Genomic DNA, 18,041 nt, shown 5'->3' on the forward strand with positions numbered 1-18,041 from the left:
GTCAAGTGAGCAATACTTCAGAAGATGGCGGTCAAGTCAGTCACTTACAGGACCGTCACAGCCAATGGACATCGACACTGGCACAAGACCCCCCAGGCAGCAATGTCTTCCAATGGCAATTTACATCGGGTTGTGACCGCCTACCTCCATGATGACTTCCACCTGCAGACTTAGGTCGCTTCCATGTATCTATCACTCAATAAATGTTCAGTTGATGTGTCTGGTAGACCAGTACAGTTCACAAGTGAGTGCCAAGTATCCTTGATCAGTCCATGAATCCTTCATCATGTGGAACAGCATGTCCCACTGCTGATGAAACAATTCCGCACAGAGAGGGCCTGGCTGGTTGGTAAGTAACAACTGAAATGTGTGTTTGCAATGTATGTCTCCTGCCATCATAATGTTGCATTTCCCACATATATGTGTGTGTTGTTCTACCAATTTGTTCACAGGTGACTCTGGCTATCCAAACTGTCCTTGATTGATGACACCAGTGAGGTACCCAACCACGCCAAGGGAAGTCCTCTACAATGAGGCCCACGGAGGGACAAGGCATATCGTTGAGCTGACGTTTGGGTTCCTGTAGGCAAGATTTAGGTGCTTGGACAGATATGGAGGAACCCTCCTTCACACACCCAACAAGGTATGTCAAATAATATTTGCCTGCTGCCTGCTCCACAATCTTGCCCTGAGACAACAGATACCATTTATACCAGATGAGGGGGAGCCAGCAGGAACTGTGGGTGGTAATGCAGGTTTGCTAAGTGATGAAGGGCCAGAGGAAGATGAAGCAGGAGACTCTAGGGCAGATCTCATCAATCAGTACTTCAACTGACTAAAAGGTATGTGAAGTAGACGTAATATGGGTAAAATTTGAAACCTGAAGTAGATGGGTAGCATGTCAGCTCCTTCCTTGCATCATCTGTGGGGTTGTAGTTAGCTCCAATGGCTATGGGTGAGTTGTGCTTGCAAACTGCAAATTGTATTGTATACAGAACAGAGTGGTCTTCATTATCATGTATTGTTATGGCAAATGCAAAGTTACACTTCTGGGCATGGCTTCCCTGAACTGAGGAGTGTTGACTGCTGTGCCCCATCCCTCTTCTCTTACAAACACAGGTTTGCCTAGATCCTGTTTGGCTGATTAACCTTGGCAAACAACAGACAGTGTCAGAAGCAGATGGGAAATGCATACAGACATGAAAAGTGGATGTGGCTGATACCAGGTACTATGAGACTTGATTATGTGGAGTGTGACTGACATTGTTAGACTGTCAGGACACTGGAGTGGAAAAGTGTTTTCCCATCAAGGTCACCTGTAAGGTACATGAGGTTGTCTAATGCTGTCATTTGTGTCTGAATAAGTGTCTTTCTCATGTGTAAATATAGGACCATAGCCTCTCCATGCAGAACGGTAAGACTTTTATGTATTCTACCTTGAATCTAGCTGTCAGACCCCTACTTTGCAGACCAATGTACATGTCACTGTGGACTGACATAGGTGAGTGACAAGCCCACAGGTATGTGGCCAATGTAAGAGAAAGTTTCCAGGTATGGGTAGATCTGTACTGATCTCTGTCTGTACCATGGGATATGTATATTTGGAAGCAATGGCATGAGTTTGTGATAAGGCTTTGCTGGGTGATACAAATAACCAATCTGTGTGCCTTATTGGTAGAGTGACATGTCCCTAACGTCTGCATCGTGTAGTTTAGCATTGTGTTATACTTTAGCAGACATACTGATGATACTCTCAGTCATGCTCTTTCTGCTGTTAGCATATCTTACACTGACAACCTATTTGGTATCTGTCCAGTTACAATCCTAATGTAATGAGTCTCCTGCTGATAGAGTGTCCTTGCACCATAGGAAAATGGAGTTTGGTTACAGAACAATCAACAAAGTTTATCTGTGTCACACAACCCAAGGGAAAACGTTCAGGAGAGGTTTACTTCATGTCAGTGGGTTTGGTCTTGGCATCTGCTCCTGCTGGATGTCTGAGTGGATGTCCACATTTATGGGGAGGTTCTTCAGCTACAGAAGGTGGGGTGTCTGAGGCATGTCCTTCCTCTGGTATAGCCTCCATTCAACTAGCAGCCCCAGATGTAGAAGGGCCTGATGTGTCATTGCTAGTGGAAGGGGCCAGATGTTGAATACAAGACCTACTCAGTGTGGTATTCAAGGCTTTCAGTACCTCTGCAATGGAACCCAAGTGGGCATTTTGTACCTGCCACTGCTGCATAACTTTCTGGTGGTTGTCCCTCTGCAGCTTTTAGATTTCCCCCAACATGGTGATAACTTGAACCATCATGCATTTGGAACTTTGGTGGGCTCCCAAGACTTGTAAGATAGTTTCCCGGTCAGTAGTGTCCCTTTGTGATCCCATCCTCTGGCTCACATCATCCCTCCCACAAACCCTGTCCCCATATGCCTGTTCCCTTTTCACAGTGTGCCCACTCCCATTGGTGGCAGGTCCATCATTATCAGGCGTGGCAAGGTGAGACTCAGGTACCTGTACTGTGGGGCACACAATGGATGACACAGTCCTTGGGACACAGGCTAGGGGGTGAATGGTTATCTGTCATGTAGATGCAACAGGGATGGGAGGAGTTGATGTGCGCAGAGTGAGGCTGACAGTTGTTGACTGGCCAGGTATCCCAGATGGGCCAGATTCTTTGTCTGCGTCCAGACATCCAGGGGTGTTGTCCTCACTGGGGCCTCCATCCAGAGAGGAAGTGGCAGTCTCTGGAATCCTCTCCATGGTGACAATAGCAAGGTTACCTGTAAAGGGAGTGGAACACAGAGTTCAGGCTAAAATTAAGGTATTGCTACAGTTGTGTGAGAAGCAGACAGTGCCTTGACATGATCCTCAGCAATGACATTGAGAGCTGATGCACTATGTAACTTGGATACAACATGAAACTCTGTAACTTCAATTCCATACACCATGTTTTATGCTGGTAAACCATGTTACTAGTGATTGTTCAGCTGATGGCATCTGATATTGTCAGATAATTGACAAGGCTGTTCAACTCTGTTACCTAGTGAACTGACTGGCATGATAGCTGGCACAAATAAGAGCTGTAGATTGCACATTGGCGTTCTTGTTGGAACAAAGCATATGAGTTTACAATGGACATTGGCTTGTATCCGGATGTACTGCATGTGCATCCACTCAGCCATCTGACCTTCCAAGCCAGGTGAGTATATTTGTAGCTTCGGATCTTTGATCTGTGGCCATTAGATATGGGCACTCAGCTATAGTTGTGTTTTGATTGGGTTGTTTGAGTGAATAAGCCATTTCACTGCTGTCATTGCCATGTACTGTTCCACACTAGTACAATCAAGATGGGTTAGATCAGTTATTGATTTGACATGCATGACAAGTAACTTTTGGTGCAGTACACTAGTGTTGACTATGTTGGGATTCAGCATTCTGGGAGTTGTAGTGCTTATAATTAGCAAGTGCTTCACATGCCATTTCCAAGGGCTGCGGGGCTAAATGTGTTTAGTGGACATGTGCATGCCAGGGAGGGGTATTAGGTGATTTGGAAAGAGTTGTATTGGGTGTAATTTAGGGGGGATAGTTGGTGAGGAAACATGCAGGACTAGACAATTGTGTGACATGAATGTTGTTGGTACTTACCAGACTCCAGTCCCCCAGGTATTCCTGTCAGGCCCTCGGGATGTCCAAGACCTTCTCCTCCCAAGATGTGAATGTAGGGGCAGGAGGTGGGGGCCCACCACCAGTCTTCAGTACCACAAGCTGGTACCTGGATGCTATGGAACGGACCTTCCTCCTGAGGTCATTCCACCTCTTCCTGATATCCTCCCTTGTGCGTGGATAACTGCCTACAGAATTGACCCTGTCAAATATCCTTTGCCACAAGTCCATTTTCCTGGCAATAGATGTTTGTTGGACCTGTGCTCCAAACAGGTGTGGTTCTACCCTGACAACTTCATCCACCATGACCCTCAACTCCTTATCAGTGAAACATAGGTGTTTTTGAGGGGACATGGTAGTGGTTGTGAAGACGGTGTGGTTGTGTTCAAATTGAAAGGGTGATGAGTTAGGTAAATGGTGAGGTGTAGGTGCTGTGATGTGAGTGGGTGACGGGTGTTGTGGATTGTGTGTGGTCCTAATATGTGCATTTTATATGTTGTGCAGGTGTGTGATGTGTGCGTAGTGAAATATAAATGGGTGCCTATTCTTGTTAATAGTAATTCTATGGGATGTTGGTTGTCTGTGGCATTTTAACTGCAAAGGATTGTGGGTTGTGTAAGGATTAGGTATATAGTGCAGTGAGTAGATGTGTTGGATGTGTGGATGTGTATCAGTTGTGGGGGCATTCAAACTATCAAACGTGGTGTGGTGTTCTGACAGAAGGGAGCTGAGAATGTTGCGGTTCGCACCGCCAATGGTTTTCCACCATGGAAGAACTGCTGTTATGATTTATGAAATTTAGGTAATATGATGGAAGGACTTTTGTCCGGCTGGCAGTGCTGGTGGTGGGACCGCCTCTTTTCGTCCTCCACTGTCCTGGCAGTTTTGGGAATTCAGCTGTTTTTCAGTAGACTTCACAGTGTGACTCTTAATAAGGCAGTTGGATTGCTGCCAACATGCAGTCTTTTGGCAGCCGCCACCACGGCCAACTCGCCAAAAGGCCGTCAAACTCGTAATGAGGCCATAAGTGTTTGAATATTCCTACTTTAAAAGCTGAATTTGCACCAAAAAACTGTGTGCAGTGTCAGTTACTTCACCATGTTATGGCTTTTTGTATTGATATCAATGTGTAACATTTTGCGCAGCTACCATTGGCAGGTTTTACTGGTGATAAATTGAAGTACCGCTGACACGCTGTTTTGCTCCTAGTTACATCTTCAATCAAACAGTACGCCTGTGTCTTATAAGAAAACAAATTGATCAAACGTTTTAACGTTGTACTCACGTAGCACTTTCATATCTCAGCTAATGAGAAATACAAAGTAAGTGTAGACGTTTTACGTATACCTCTAAAATGTGGCTTATCCAGGATGGCTGGGGGCAACCTCCATATATTCTAGTATAATATGTAAAAATGCATTATAAAAAAGCAAGTAAGTAGAAACTAAACAAGAGATGAACTCTGAACCATACTCCAGTGAAAATTTACGGGTCTCTGTTAATCTTCGTTTGGCTATAAGGTGTAAAGAGGACATGGCCTAAAAGTCACCTGTGAATAATACCCTAAGACTGTCTTCAGCTGCGGAAAAACACTTCTGTAAACTTGAGTAAACCAGGCCCAGTGCCCGTAAAGGAGTAAAAGAGAGCATTGTAAGAGCAGCGCAGGCATCTTTTGCAGCTGCTTACATTAAATATGTATCTACAATGAAATGTCAGATACGTTACTCAGTGTATTCAGGAGTACATTTCATTTTACCAATCTATAGCTTGCGGAATTTCCACAAATGGACTTCTGTCAACTGGGTTCAGTGTCGGACATTGGTGGATAAGTGCAGTGTATTATCAGTTTTTTTGCAAAGATTTTTGAGGGCCTCGGGCAAAACTACATCTTGTCATTTTGGCGTTCGCTTTCCCCCAAACAGTTTGAGGTTTTTCTTAACAATATTGCACCCCTTTAATGTGACCCCCATAAATTCTCTGCCTAGATTAACCTTAATATGACAGCTGTCCTACTTATTAGAAGACTACAAAAATAGGAATTAGTCTGGATTAGAAACGTGTATGCGCATCTAGGTGCAAATCTGACAAGCCAGTTCTTCCCCCCCATTGACATCTGTTATACAATAAGTACCATGAAATGTTTTTTTAAAAGAACATATCGTGCTGCTTCACGTGTTTTTATTTTTTTTGCCGCCAGAGCATTGGAATGCACGTGATTATAATGCATGATGTAATGATGATGTAAATGTGTTCACTTTTATCACTGTTTAAAATAATATCCTGCCTTTCCCAGGTGGAATACCGTATACAACAGAACATGTCACAGAAAGCTTTGAAAAAGATATTTTGTGCTTGGTTGTGTTCGGTCACTTTGAACTGCCCGCCAATCATTTTCTGGGAATATATTATTGGAAAAAGCACTGTCCCCTTAGATGCCTGCTTTTATGAGTTCAATAACATTTGGAATTTTCTGCTTGTGTTCTCACTGGCCTCTCTTCTAATACCAGCCGGCTTTGTCAGCTATTTTAACGTCATCATTTGTTGGACGGTAAAAGAAAGCAGTAAAAAAAAGCAGCGTTCCCAACTTCACAACAATAACACAGTTCCTCCAAGGACCTCAACAGAACAACCCCGCTCCTTATTCTTTGTGGAACTTCAGCAGGACTCTCAATGTATTGTGGAATCAATATCCCCATATAATACAAGACACTCAGCTCAACCCAACAACAAAAAAGGATCATTTTTTGCATTTACTACCAAGAAGAATGAGACAAAGAGACCATCAAAATGTGTATTAAAACAACAAACTAAATCCAACCATGCACATGGCTTATTATCCAAGACATCAAGTGCAAGAGTGTCAAAGGACATACAAATTGCAAAATCTCTTTCCATCATTGTCTGCATATTTTTTGTTTGTGCCGGTCCTTACTCAATTCTGATGGTAATAAGAGCTGCCTGTCATGGTAGTTGCATAGAGGCCTACTGGTATGAAATTGCCTTTTGGTTGTTGTGGATCAATTCTTTCATTAACCCTTTCCTCTACCCTTTATGTCATAGTAGTTTCAGAAAAGCCTTTGCTAGATTGTTGTTGAAAAAGCGTTAAAGTTCACTTAAAATAATTGGCACCAAGTAACCATAGGCCTGAGTTACTCTGATAGAAAATGCAGTCTTTAGACTGTTTAAGTCCAGATTCAACCTATTGTAGATCAGGGCCTGCTTTCCTTGGGTAAAACAGCTCCGTAACTGTTGCATGCGGGAAAAAGATTAATCCCCTCTCTCGCCCTACAGCGAAGTTTGTTTCTCTTCTACATAAAAGTGATGAGCTGATAATAATTTAAGAGGTTCATATTTTGTAAAATAACGTGAAATGTATTGTTTGATTTTTTTAATGATTTCTGCAACCGTAAAATTTCTCATACAATAGTATGTCACTTTCTTTATCTGAAGATTCAATTTGAAATAGATTTTGCACCATCTATTTTAGTTTTCTTAAAGTTGGTTTGCATTTTGAAGGTAATTAGCATATGAATAATTTGAATATCTTATGTCATCCTGAATAGTTCGTTAATATGCTTATGAGAATCGTCAAAGATGAGTCAGGGAAACCAAAAATGAATGAACACATGCAATCCTTGAATAGCAGGATGATGTCCCCAGACAAAATAAATAGATAGCTGTATTAAAGTAGTCAATATTTGTCTGCTTGCTAATCCCTGCACTTTATTTTGCTACAAAACTATTTAGACAGTAACCTATCACAGCAAATTTATTTTCGGCATTTCATAAATTGCAAACCTAGGTTAAAGGAGCACTTCACAACCGGAACAATTAAAAATAAAAAGATGCTGTATTATATAGAATTGGGTAAAATGTATTTTTTCCCGAAAGTTTTTCAGAGGTTCAGATTGACGACATTAACAAAGCTTTTTGGAGTTTTTCTGTTGATTATTCAGGTTTTCCAATAGCAATCTTCTTTTTTCAGCACAACTTTTTTATCTAGAGAATTGTCCTGCAAACAGATTAGTAACTGAAATCCACAGACATACGTCCTGATTTAGATCTTAGTTACTCTGTTACAACTGTGATGGTATCCCATCTGCCAAAATCTAAATCCCATAGGATATAATGGCATTTAGAATTCAGCGGACATGATACCCATCACAGTTGTGATGGAGTAACTCGTCCTCCAAGATCTAAATCAGGCCCATAGTTTTCTGCTGAAACCAGGTATGTGAATGACGTCCGTAAAACTGGACTTGTGTTTCTACCTAAACTTGATGCATGTTTTCTTATAACTATTATAGTGGTAACACAGGTCTTCTCAAACCAGATGGGCAAAGTTTACTTTCCAATATAGTGAAGGTAATATAGGTGTGAACATGTTCTCACAACTTCAGATGTTTTGAAAGCTATTTTTGTTAACTGACTCGTAGATATTACTTTCACATAATATTTTCTATTGACTTTAAGCATTATAAATGATGCAGAGACATTTATTTTAACAAAAGAATCACAAGGGCCAATGTATAGAGCTGTTTTGCAGCCTAAGGTGCCTTTTACCTAAAGTCTCAATCAATGTGCAATAATCTGGCCTCATACTATGATCAGAAAATAAAACAAAATCCCAAAAAGTTCTAAATGTTCCTTAGAAGTACTTTTTGAACAATTTATCCCAATAGCCAAACTCTTCTGGGTCAATAAAATTGGGTGACAAACCTGGCAAAGGTCTTGTCTTGCCCTAAATGTCCTGCCAGGGGGATGTCATAAGCCAGGCCGAATAAGAAGGCCCAGTAACACTGGGGAACCACCAGTACACATGCCGCTCCAGCCTCCGGTACCTTAGGCTCACTGTAAAGAAGATCATTCTCCCAATATATAAGGTGATCACCAGAGGCTTCACCTGCAGCTTGAGAGTGGGGCATACCTTCTACGCTTTGCAGAATTCTTCCTTAGTAGACTCACCCTCAACTTGCCAGCCAGCAAACTCAGGCAGCAATGTCCTCCCCGGTTGGCTCAGGGGCCTCCTCCTCAGGAGCCCTGTCAACCACCGCAGGAACTTCTGGGACTGGTTTCCCACACCCTTGCCCCTCTCCTTTGCAGCTTTCTGGGCCATTCTTCCAGGCTCCAGACGCCCTTGACTCTCCTCCCGGGCAGCCAAGGACCTTGTGATATTGATATTTTCAAATGATAGTTCAAATGATATTTTTAAATGAAACTGTACATCAAACAAGTTGCTTATGCTTAGCAACAATTAAAGTTTAGCAACAATTAAGGAACTGAATGCGCCCAGTATTCCTGCCCCTGCAAAATTGTGTAAATGGCAAAAGTATGTAAATGCATCTGGAGATCAGCTTGATGAATGGGTCTGGAATGGAACATTCAACACTTCACTTTCACGTCCTGGTGGGTGGCTACTGTGGCCTGTAGACACCAAAGGGCGCCAGACATGTTTTGTGAACTCCACGGGGCCGGACCCTCACTATGTGTCATTGGAACACTCGGGTATAGTGACAACATACAGCATAGTGAAACTATGCCAGCAATGGTTGAAAAGTTCCTCACTAGATGCTTTTAAAGAAAACCTCAGTCTCCTGTGAAATGAAACAGATTTACAGGACTTCCTGTTAGGCCCCAGAAGACAACTTAGAAAGTGCTTCATATATGCAGTGTATAATGAGATTTGGAAACTTTCAGATAAGAAGCAGCTGCCCGGTTAAGGCAAATTGATCAGGAAAATTTACAGAAGGCATTAGCCATTGTAGATAATGGGTTTAACACCTTGGCTGACCGGATATACAATTTAAACAACATTCTATCCTCTGCAATAGACATAGTACAGAGTGACATGCCATTGTGACACCATGGGCAGAGTCAGCTAAGGTTCATTATGCAGTTAGGTTTGACACTACAAACACTGAAAACGGGTCATGTTCCCTGGCAACACGTTAGCGCAAGGGATATATTTTCAAGATTTTATTTAACGTGACAACAACAAAAAATGGCTAAGAAGGAAGCTACTTCTATCATGCTAAATATTGAGAAATTAGAAGCATTGCCTTTTTCTGTGGCTGAAATACCATCTGCTGAATGGCTAATACACTGGGTTATAAATCTGCCTATTTCAATACTTTAATTCAGATCCTTCCTGAAACACATTCCAGTAGGCAGATATGAAAGGCTGGGAGATGTTTACATACACGAAGTGTGGGAGCTTCCCTTTTCATACAAATGCTTCAGTGGCATGAAATAAGTCTTTCTTAGAGGTAGTGAATGTAAGACTTCTGTGAGCCCTTCAATGGTTTGTAAGCAGCTGTCCTTGCACGGGGTGTGTAACGCCTCAGCAGCAAACTTAAGGGCATATTTATACTTGCTTCGCGCTGTTTTGGTGTCATTTATTTTGATGCTCAAACTGTCAGTGACTGTCCCTTTACAGCAAGGAGGACTGAAAGCGCTTCCACCAGCGCAACTGTGTCGTGAACGTATAATACAGTATTTTGGAGCACCACTCCTGGAACAATTGGAGTGCGACTGGTCTTTCTCATTCTGACTGGACTTGGATTGTGTGCAGCCCGTGTTTCGATGCCTTTGGTTCCTTTTCGAATGTGCACTGAAAGTCTGTCTTTTTATGTGGCGCTTACGTTCATTGGACGCTGATCTGTTGATGTAGTCGATGAGGGCTCATTACCAGACATGCATGTTGAGGGTGTGTTTGCTATGGGAGACCACCTATGAATTTCCCTTTGTGGACAATGCAACTCCTATCTTAATATTGGGCACAACACGGAATGCTGCTGCCTTAGCTGGAGCTCAGGTTTTAGAACACAAGTGTTCAATGGTTTTCCTTGGCAACGATTTGGTAATGATTTGGATATTTTACCACCTGCCCAAGTGGAACATTTCATGGTTTCAATTGTCCCGGACATAATTTGCGATTTTCAAGAATGACAATTGACTTTTGAATTTGTTGTTTTGTTTGGCGCCAAGTTTTAAATTGTTCTTCTTTTCTTTCATGCTCAGGTGTCTTTTAACTTGTCATTATTGACATTTATGTTTGCATGATTTTGTGAATAGACTTTATTAGGCTTTTATTTTATTTTAGGCTTTAAATCACCTTTGAACAGGCAAAGAGAGGGTGTTGTATAGCTATTTTAGCCATATTTTAGACATGTATTTTAGCAAAACTAGGCCTGCCGTTGAGCACTTTAGCCCAGTTACATTTTCTTCAGCATTGCTTAATTTTTCTAGCATTAGCCGCATTTGTGGTATTGTTTTATTTTTCTCTATCCAGTTGTTCTTTCGCCTAGGAAAGCATTACGTTCTTAGCAGGACATTCATTTCACTCTGTGCTTTCCTCAAGCCTGCATTCAGACAGGGTTGCCAGCAAAAGTGGTTCGCTGTGTATCCAACATTCACAGAAATACACATACTCCTATGTGGGGACCCTTTCTTAGAATATCAACTGTTTTAGTATCAAAACACTCCTTTGTCCCATACACGTTAGAAGGAGATTCCAGCCAGATGACTACTAATGCATGATGATTTCTGATTGCCTTTTCTACAGCAGCCTACTTTGACTACCAAATCCCTGGCTTATATGGGGACGGTGTCTCTCAAAATTACAGGCTTCCTTGCTCAGGTATGGGGGATGATGTCTTCCCAGGGGGAAAACCTGAATGACGGATTAGGCTTATTATGGTGTGCTCCAACATAGCTTAGGTAGGAAAGATATATATATATCACGCCTAGTGACAGTTTGGTGGAACTGTTTTTGTGTTTCACACTCCTTGTCACTCATTTTGCTTTTGGTGTGTTTTATCATCCTAGTTATTGCAATACATGTCATTTTACCTAAGATGCAGTTACTTTAAAAAAATCCTTATTGAATCATATTCTGCCTCTGTTGTCTTTGCCTGTGTGAGACTAACGTAACTGGGAGAAAGGGGTGAGATCTCATCAACCACGATTCCCCTGAGAAGTCTTTCTTGTCATGTACCCAGTTGCCACAATCAGTCCTGTTCTTGGGCAGAGATGAGGCACTGCTAGTTAGCCAGAAAACCCGGATGAGGTTGACAGGTGTCACATGGTGTGGACTTCTACTTAGTACCCCCAATCCATGTGATTCTGCCTCCCAAATCCAATAGCCTCATTAGGATAATGAGAACCTACGCGACAGCACTTTACATACATTCCACAAGTCATTTGGAATTATGATGTCAAACAACTTATTTAAATCCTTCCACAGGCATTTTAAAAGTTTTATGAATATCTCTGTCTGCTTGTACCCCTCCATTGGTTTCTCTCTCAATTATGTGTAATCATTTGGGAATGAACAAATATCACTCGTACTCCAGGGTACATGAACATAACCACCTCCTGGTATTTCTATCATGGGCACCTTTTCACATTGCCCTCGGCTTCATTTGCTCCTGCCAGTGGCACATTTGCCTCCGCTTTCTTCTGATCTTGTTTCTCCGCCCATCCACTTTACCACCTATCTACAGCTCCCCATGTCTGAATGTAAGTAATCAATTCTTTAATGTGTAATTTAATTCCTGGAGACGTCATGTTAACTATGGCTTTAGTGCTAGATTCTAATCTGCAACTTCTTTTCAAGGGTTTTGATTTCTCTAAATCCACATCATAATTCTCTGCTACATCTGCTATTCTCTCATATGCCTGTCCTGCACATTGCATAATGTATTTGCACATGAACCCCAGTTTGTCTTCTGTGCACATTTCCAATTGGGCTGTGCCAAATGTACCTAAAACCAGTTTGTTTAATTCTAATTTTAATCTGGATACATTCACTGATTTATCTATCTCTTGGGTCTCTTCTGTTCTTGTGTTACAATTTGTTACACCTGTTGCACCTTGAGGACTGAAATTATTTAACCAATCTGTTAGCTGGTGTGCAGTAAAATCTTGCAAACTGATATTATTTCTCTGGGGTACTTCTGCTCTTGGCTGTCCCAGCCTCTGCTGAATCGAGGTATTGAAACCTGACATGCCCTCTGGCATGTTGAAAGGTACTTCTCCTTATGGAGTGCTGCAATGTACATTTTGAAACTGAACAAGTTTGGGCATAAAAGGAAATGGATTTCCCAGAGGAGACCTCACATCAGAAGTAAATCCTATCTGATTTGTCGTTAGATTTGGATCTACAATTTGTATAGGGGTTAACGGTCTGATAAAAGGTGCACTTCTCACCATTTCTGAATTATTAGACCATACAAATCTCTGCATACCAAGTGATGATATCCCTTTTAAAGTAACTGGTGTCTCAGGGACTGTTGCAACATTCATTGAATGGTCATTGCTCCCAGATGTGCCTGAAGCATACAAAGGGACAGTTGGACCAATGGTCACTGGAACTGTTAATGCATCTGGACCTATACGACTTGTCTGGTTCCGAGGAATTGTCATCCCTATACTCTGTCCAGTCAGGACTGTCTTATAACTTTGTCGTGTTTGACTCAGAATAACATTTGGCATTGACTGAACTGGACTAAATATTGGCACCGGTTGATTGATGGTACAATTTTGTACATGCGGGCTCATACAGGATGACTGCACCATTTGACTCACATTAGAATTTGATTTACCACTGGACTTGGTACATGCTGCACTGTATCTACAGTCAGAACTGATAGATATGCTATGGTAACTTGGGTCACTGAATTTGCAGGTGTACGGCTGATTCGTGGTCTGTGTAATTGGGGCAGTTGAAACACTTGGGTTACATTTTGTGGCACCCCACTTGTTTTTTCTGTCTCAACTGAGTGATAAGGTGGCGAACGATTCATCAAGAGATGATTTATGAATTTGTCATCTTAATCACTGTCACACATTATTGGCTTTTTATCCTCAGGTTTTGTTGTCTGTTCCACCTTTCCTGTCTTTTTCTTTGTGTTAGGATTTATGCCTTTGCCTTTTTTGTTTGTAATTGCTGGAAACATTCTAACTCCATAAGTATTTGTCTTAATCGCTTTCTGCATTCTGTTCTCGTATTTAGTTGCCATTTTCTCTCTTGCTATTAGCTCCCAAATGCTAAGGGCTTCAAACTGGGCGGGTCTTGGAGGCAGTTTCATTTCATACATTATTTGCCTCAGGGTGTCCAAAATGCTCAAATTAAAAGAAATGCTAAAGCACCTTCCTTCTCAGTAACTTTACTCCACTGTTCAAGCCGTACACATGCTATAAATCCCTTTACAGATGCCACATACTAGTCTGGAGTTCCTTCGGGTGGCATACCTATACCCTCTCTGTCTGGAATAAATACATCTTGTCACAGTGTCCTTTCCTGGGGATCTGCACGTTGCTGAACAAAAGGCCCACCCTCCGGCGTCACCAACTCAGAAAGCTATTATAGCACAGAGTTATGATGAAGCCAGTCGGGGGTAAGGGAATGAGGGTAGGGAACAGCAGGGAGAGAGATCTGAAAAGAAAAGGTTAGAACAAATATGCACTCACTCATGCATAGAAATGTAACTCATCAATAGACTCTTGACTAAATGCATCTCCGATATATCAGATGGAGACCCCTTTTGAAATGAGGGCAAAGCCCCTTTTGAAACATAGAACAAGAATAAACTATGACCTCAGAACTAAGAGATGGCAAAAGCTTTGGACTATGGTCATACTCAGAATATCAATCCTGTAACATGTATGCATTCATAACATAAACCTTTGATCATGACCTAGAAAATCTCAAAAAATTAAATATGCTTTTCACGTATTGTGCTTTCCAAAAACCTATGAAAACTATGATTTGCTTATCTCCAAAAATACTTTCACATTCTCAACTATAAAGGCCAAAATGTTTTTACTCATTGAACTTGAAGCGCTTTACTTCTAATACCAGGAAACGCTTTTACTTTTCTTGCATGAAGCACTACGTTCGTTACGCTAAGGGGGCGCTTTACTCATGTGGCCTGAATCACTTTGATTGTTGTGCCAAGAGCCTTTTACTCCTGTGGATTGAAGCGCTTTGATTGCCGTGTCAAGAGCGCTTACGTCTGTGGATTGAAGTGCTTGTATTGCCATGCCAAGAGCGCTTTACATCTGTGGACTGAAGTGCTTGAATTGCCGTGCCAAGAGCGCTTTACACCTTTGGACTGAAGCGATTGGATTGTCGTGTCAAGAGCGCTTTATACCTGTGGACTGAAGCCCTTGAATTACCGTGCCAAGAGCACTTTGCACCTGTGGACTGAAGCTCTTGATTTGCCGTGCAAAGAGAGCTTTACATCTGTGGACTGAAGCGCTTGAATTGCCGTGCCAAGAGCGCTTTACATCTGTGAACTGAAGCGCTTGAATTGCCGTACAAAGAGCGCTTTACACCTGTGCTCTGAAACGCCTTTGATCGTCGCGCCAAGGCTACTGTACTCTGGAAAGTGAAAACGCTTTGCTCGTTGTGCTAAGGGGCGCTTTACTTCTGGAAGTAACGACTTCCTCCAAAATTGGATTCATCAAGGCCTTACTGCTACGAGTACAACCTACTCGTTTTTTAATTCACCATGGAAACAAGGATACTTCAATTGGATGTCACTTTGCCATGCAGGAACTCTGCTGCTCTTCTTCAGAGAAACCCCCACGAGGTGTGACTGCATCGAAGTCTTCAAAATAGTGAGCAACGTGCTTGGGTGTGGCTGGGCTTTATAGGCCTGCCAAACCCCAAGATGGCTGCTGCCTCTGAAAACATGGGAATTGAAATCCCTTCATAGAATAGAGTGCTATTCCATGAAGGGACTACAATCTTGCATCTTGTCCACCAATGTCCTGAACCAGCAGCTCTATGAGCTTTGCCACAGGGCATACGACGCTGATGGCCACCTTTAGAACAAGAGGGGATGACAAGTGGTGCGCATAAAGCGCTGCAGAGCCGCGCAGCGGAGTTTCAGGCGGGACCTGAACCATGCGTGGCCTTATTCCTGACACATCTCCTGTTAACGCACTCTTCAAAGGTTTGAAAATGTAATTTTTATTCAAATTCAATAAATTACAATAACATTTGATTGAATCAGGAAGTAATTTCAACCCCACAATCCTTTTTTCAGGATGTTCTCAATCAATAGCAACGCAATACTGTCCCCCAATACCAGAGCGGCTTCACACCAACTGACCTATACCAGCATGGCACAAAATAACATCACACTCACTTCTTTAAGGAGCTGCAATTGCTTCACAATTGTCTCTGACACAATCGCTCACACACACCTATTGCAAAATATTACGACCACAAATCAACAACCTGTCTGCGCACTACTGGGTGGGAACTCAAACACTTCAAAGCTGTACGGAGGTACAATTTCTGGCTGTATTACACAGCAATTGAAACTTGACCAGCAATTCTCACTCTATTTGATACAGATCCTCCATGTGCACTCAAGATTCACTTAATACCAACCACAACCCACACTCACTCAAGGAAAAGTATTGGCACTGTCAATGACAAGTAACTAATTGAAGGCAATAAATTAGCTAACTGTTTTCTACACTTGTGCGTCATCCTGGGATCTTAGGTCACAACTGACCCACCAACAACAACAACCATGGATATTTGTGAGCAAAAAGCTGCACAATCACTTAGAGTATGATGACTGTGCAAAACACTTCACAGCATCACACTTCACCGCAATCTTCATGCCAAAAGCATTGCAAGTGCAAATTCCTATTAATACTCACCCTTCTGTCACTTGTATGCACAATGCTGTAACTTAATTAATATTCAGAATGGACAATGGGACACAATTGGTGGTGGGCAATGTTTACACTGAGCAATCACATAGGTCAATCCTATCTCCTTAACAATACACAAGAATGATTCTCTTCCCTTGTGAGTCAAGCCATAACTTTGCTACCAGAACTGCTGGAAGATTTTCATCCTTCACAGGAATGCTCATCGAGGTCAACCGACCTTTGGACCCTATGACAGGGTGTGGTAGATCCATGTAACTCTATTTCAATACGGACCAATTAAATTAAACATTACGATCCTTTGGTCATACAAGGAAAACTCTAGTCATGAATAAAGCTAAGGGATTTAATGCAAATTTGAGCTCAAAGACATGTAAATAACTCTTAGGACAAAGTTATAAAGATACAGAATCACCAAAGATTGCCCAAGGCGACAAAATAGATACAGGTGGACTAACATAAATAAGACTAAGCATTCAATAAGAAAAACACAAAACATTAATAATATCAACTGAAATATAGAAAGTAAACTTTGCTCAGGCTTAGCAAGCATCATTCAGTTTCAAATCATTAAAGTTATAACTTTCAGCTGAGCAATGGAAAACCCTACCATGGCCAAATTAAGGACTGACGTGTGGGGTGGAACACATGTGGGCATAAAACAAAAAGGAAAAAAAGGGCTAAAAAAAATTTAGAAAAAAGAAATCTCGGGCAAAAGGGTACTGACTAAGATGGGCAAAGGATAGGTAAAAGGGAAAGCGTTATCATGTCAGAAGCTTGGTCAAGAGTTTTCTGGAAAGGGGATAGGAAAGATTCTCTAAGCCTCAGTGAGACATCTCAAAGGGGCAAGCAGAGAGGAAGATACCTCTCCAACAGGCTACGCACATAGGGTTCTTCATCAGCAAAGGTTCTGGTCACAGGACATCTGGAAATCTACAAAGCATCTGACCAAATTCCAACTGAACAACACTGTTTTAATGTTCATAAAATTATTTGATTCACTCCGAAAAGCAGTCCATTGCGCTTTAAAGGGACATCGTCCAAATAGTAATGGATCACATGACTCCTGGTTGCAAAATCTACTTCCATTCCAAAGTCTGTCATGGGAGCCTCGTTCATCCATGTAGCTCTACACAGGATTGAAACATTTAGAATGATCTGATTTCAAGGCCATAGTTACACTTTCTCTCTATGTCTAAACAATAGGGCCTATCACCAAAGCTTGTCTTCTCTTGGGAATTAACTCTGAAATAAAGCTTTTCTTATAAAAATGAATTTGCATTTCCTGCACAGTCACAAAATACAAATCTAAGAGGTCTCACTTAGGCTAACACAAGTAAATTAAAGCAATACATTTCATAAATGTTTTTTAATAGTCAAAGTTTTAATCAACAAACTTATGAATTCAACATTAATAATGCTTCATTGATATGAATTACATTCACTTTAAATGGAGAAATAACTTTGTTAATGCATTTCATTAGATATGATGGAGAAGTATATTTCTTTCACTTTTGCATGCATATTTAATTCATGTATCATTATAAATTCAGTATTGTTTCAATATATTCTGTTAGTTAAAGGCCTAAATTATAACATCATATCAAAACATCTTGCAAAGACTTGATTTCATTCAAATGCCACATATATTGAACTCTACAATGAGAATTAAAGCACATTA

The sequence above is a fragment of the Pleurodeles waltl genome, chromosome 2_2, assembly GCF_031143425.1.
Source record: "Pleurodeles waltl isolate 20211129_DDA chromosome 2_2, aPleWal1.hap1.20221129, whole genome shotgun sequence".
NCBI classification, from domain to species: Eukaryota; Metazoa; Chordata; class Amphibia; order Caudata; family Salamandridae; genus Pleurodeles; species Pleurodeles waltl.